This window comes from Raphanus sativus, chromosome 8, assembly GCF_000801105.2.
Source record: "Raphanus sativus cultivar WK10039 chromosome 8, ASM80110v3, whole genome shotgun sequence".
Taxonomy (NCBI): domain Eukaryota; kingdom Viridiplantae; phylum Streptophyta; class Magnoliopsida; order Brassicales; family Brassicaceae; genus Raphanus; species Raphanus sativus.
The window spans coordinates 20,252,408-20,256,683 of NC_079518.1; the positions used below are offsets into that span (position 1 = coordinate 20,252,408).

Sequence of the window (4,276 nt, forward strand, 5' to 3'; positions counted from 1 at the left end):
ACGATGTGGAGGCTCGGGTCCAGGAGGTCCAGACCCAGTTCTCGCAACAAAATCGGATGGCACACCGGTTCAGTTGTCAAACGTCGAACATGACAAAAAATTTGAACATGTAATATATTTTTATATACATAAATTTTAATATGTTTTAATTTTATGATATATATTTACTAATATATAATCAAATACATTAATTAACTACAGGTTGTCCCGAAGAAAAGAGGACAAATGGTCAGGATCGGTTTTGTGAACGATGTTCCTAAGGCTAGAGCAGATCACAGTGCTGCAAGGGACGAAAATGCTCATCTCCGGGCCCGACACCATCATAGTGGAAAACATGACCCAAATTATGGCTATGGCGACGATGTTTGATCTTATTGCGGAGTCAAACCCAAAGCTTAAGAAGATGTGGCGGGAGATATGTCGACTATAAACCTGCCCAACCGCGGTTCAGAAGAGGAGGAAATAGAGTGACAGACCAAGCACCATAGTTCCGAGCTTCGCGACGACCTTAATCTGTAGTTTTTTTCTCGGTTTGTAGGAATAATATAATATTTTAATATATAAGATTTTTATTTTAAATTTTCGAAATTAAATCATTTTTTGATTTTTGTGAATTTTAAATTAAACCAAAAATAATATTTTTTAATTAATAATTAAAAATTAGTATCGACGTAAACTGGTCGTAAACATTACAACTAATATACAACGAACGTAATTGTAAAAAAGTCATAACTATTACGACAAGTTTATGTATGAGCGTCGATGTAAATTCGCGTAAAGGCTGCGTCATGGTAACTTTTTTTCCAACATTTTTTATGATACTGTAACAATTATATGTTACGACCATTTGACGACTATATAGTGGACGTAATATTACGTCTACCTTACGACTATTTTTTGTGATTGTCGTAAAGTTACGAAAATTGATAGGTTACGACGAGCTACTAATGACGATTCGGTAATCGACGTTAAATCGTTGTAATGGATGATTAACGACGAAATGTGCAGTTGTTATGCTCACGTTTTCTTTTTGTGTTCATGCATTCCATCTGCTAAGCATGACATTCGAAAAATAAAGAAAAGAGTGTAAGGAACGGAAATTACCATCGACCGAGTTTGCTCCATCCTCCACTCTCATCACGTGCACCCTTGGTTCTACGTTTTGTCTCTTAGGTAGTGGTTGTTGATACCCTAGATTTTGGACGTTCACCACAAGTATGAGCTGGTTGTGCATAACATGGTGCTACACAATTCAGAGCTAGATGTACAGCACCACCACAACGATAACAGTTCCCTGCGCCTCCAACATGGCAGTCCCAAATTTTATGATCCATACTTCTACACTTGACGCATCCACCGATACCTTGACGAGACACACCGCAATGAATCCTACTACACATTCCACACGAAGCCACCACTGTGTTGACCGCCTGGTTCTGAACTTTCTTAGTCCCGGTGTCACTTGGTTCCTCTGTGAACGTTCATGCTTTGCCACCCCACTCTCAACCGAAACTACTTTCTCGACCAATTCCCCAACTGTCTGATAATCTCTACTCAGCATCATGGTCAAAAGTTCAGGCATCATTTCCACACATTAACCTTTCAGTTTGACGCTGCTCATAATCCATCTCTCATCTTGCATATCTTTTGAGCCGGTTAACCTCCTGCTCGTAGTCGCGCACTGATTTTGTCTCTTGAAAAAGCTTGAGGAATGCTGTCTCCAACTTAATACGGGCCTTGGTTGGAAAATATTTCCTCGTGAACTCCTCTTTGAACAAGTCCCAATTGTGCATCCTTGTCGGATCTTTGTGAAGCACTCCTTTCCACCACTGGTATGCATCACCTTCAAGAAAAAAAGACTTCAAGGTCTCTTTTGTTCCTTTACAGGGAATGCATACACTCCAACCGACTCCTCGATTCGTCTGCTTATATCAGCTTACACCCACCAGTAAATTGTCCTGTCTTGAGTTTCGTCATCTAGTTCATCATGTCCAAATAGCTTGGTGCCCGCGGTGGTCCTTGCTTCTCCCATTTTCCCCTTCTTCCTTTGAACCAAGGCTGCACCCAGAATTTGAAGGCGTTGAAACATCTGCGTAAAGAACGCTTATATCATCAACATCATGTTGGCCATTGTTGCATTCATGGGAGGAATCTGGTGGTAGGGGTGGCATCTCATTCGCAGCATTTACTGCAGCTCCCACAACACCATTAACACCCTCAACACCAGCTTCTCCATCGATACCAGTTTTTTTCCAATTGGCCACATATACATTCTCTATTTGACCATCCTTTGCTGCAATCACGTTCCTCCTAATGTGGACCATCTACAATGATACCTATGTTAGTTTGCACTAATACATGAACATTCATCCATCTACTTAGCCATCATGCTAAGTATCAGAACATAATCATACATAGCCTTTGTGCGGGATTAATACCATCTGTACATCCCACATGTTCTCATAAATCCCATTTCGAAAAACATTCGGTCAGCCAGGACAGAGCTAACTGGCGTACCCCGCCCTAATACCAAATTGAAACACACAAACTCGGTAATCTCTAAAGAGCCTCGAAAATCCTAGGTAAAATTCATGTAAAATTCATACAATTTTTCATCAAGTAAACTTAAGTAAATGCTGCGACTTTATTAATAATTTTAAGTAAAATAGTGTAGACAATAATGATAAGGTTCGTAAAAACTCCCAATAAAATTTGAAGTTTATGAATACGCCGTCCTAATGGTCTTCATCGTTCTGCACTCCGGTCCAAATAACTAATCATCACCTGCATCACAAAAAGAGGCATGAGCACACACACATACTCAGTGAAAACGCTCAATATCGCCCACTATAGTCCAATAATCAAACACTCAATAAATACTAACACAACATCATCCAGTTCTATCATTTCTTTACTTTGCTAATTCCATAAGTTTCGCATTACTTTAGTCTTTCCTAACATTTCGACCCGAAGTCCAATAAACATGTGGCCGTAGCTAATCTACAGTCGTAGCCAAACCAGCAGTCATAACCAAACCTGCGGCCGTAGCCAAACTTGTGGCTGTAGCGGTACCTGTGACCATAGTTGTGCCTGTGGCCGTAGCTAACATGTGACCCGTCGGTCCATTAAGACCCATGGCCAAAACTTCGACCCGAAGGTCCTTAGCATTCTCTTACAATTTTTCTTAATTAACTTAATTTTATTCGTTCTTCAAACATATTGTAAATTTCACGACTTACGTTCTCAAGAACAAAACATCCATCTATCACACAAACGTCCTAACATAACTTGATCATCAATCCACCGAATCTAGCATGCATTTCCTAAGAACACAACGGAAAAACTTTCTATTACTGAGTTATATCATGTTTTTTCCTAAGAACACGATGAACAAAGTTTCCATGAACGATTATTTTCCAGCATAAATTCGATCCTAATGAATCAAACAAGGCAAAACAAATCTTATTAGACTGCCACAAATCACATCCGCACATGGATTGATCTTAAAAGATTGAAGACTCTGCACTTAACTGCATTTTCCGGTGAAGATTCATGTGATCCTTTTTGCTCGATCTTCTCCCAAACTCCCTCTCTAAAACTGCGTTCTTGCTATGTTCTCTCTCTATGCCTCGCTTTTTGAGTTGTGTCTAGAATGAGAGCTGAAGGTCCATTTTTATACTACTCTTGGACTTCCTAAAAAACATGAAATTTGTTGATGTTTTCTTATTTGGCTTGTTCAAACCTTTCCCGCAAAGTGTTAGTGAATATCTACAATTGTTTCCTTATACGGATCCTGCAAACCCAACCTTCCTTTCGTAGAATCCCGTCAATGGTGACCTAGTCAAACTCGCCTTACTTGGAACCCACATACCCGAATGAACTAACTTTTCCTAATTGACTCTACGGTTATTAATGCTTTGATAGTACGAAGCACCTTTGATACTTCAGGAAAAGCAAGTTCTTATTCCATTCGTAAAGAAAGTTCTAAAACTTAGAACTTCACTTTCTTACAAAGAAACCTCACCCATACATATTCTTTTATAAATAAAAATATTCCAGAAGCGGTCGTTACAGCGTCGGCCTTCAATTCCCACAAAGATGAATTCTGACTCCAAACCCGGTTAATCACTGCCTCCGGATGAAATGGAAAAAATTCTTAAAAAAGGAAGATTTTTCAACATTTTAGGATGTATTAGGTTCTAATTTAATTTCCAATAAACAATTATATATATAAAAGGGATCCAAACCATAGAACAATGAATCGACTATTCAAGAC

The 4,276-nt window shown here is 39.1% G+C and overlaps 1 long non-coding RNA gene across 1 annotated transcript; it reads right to left on the reverse strand.

The window, feature by feature from the left end:
* Window positions 1-777: 777 nt before the first annotated feature.
* On the reverse strand, window positions 778-3,958 carry LOC130498531 (uncharacterized). The gene is made up of 3 exons (XR_008937431.1): window positions 3,532-3,958; window positions 2,439-2,784; window positions 778-2,324 (listed from the first exon to the last, which is right to left on the reverse strand). It is a non-coding gene; the product is annotated as an uncharacterized LOC130498531 (long non-coding RNA).
* Window positions 3,959-4,276: the final 318 nt, after the last annotated feature.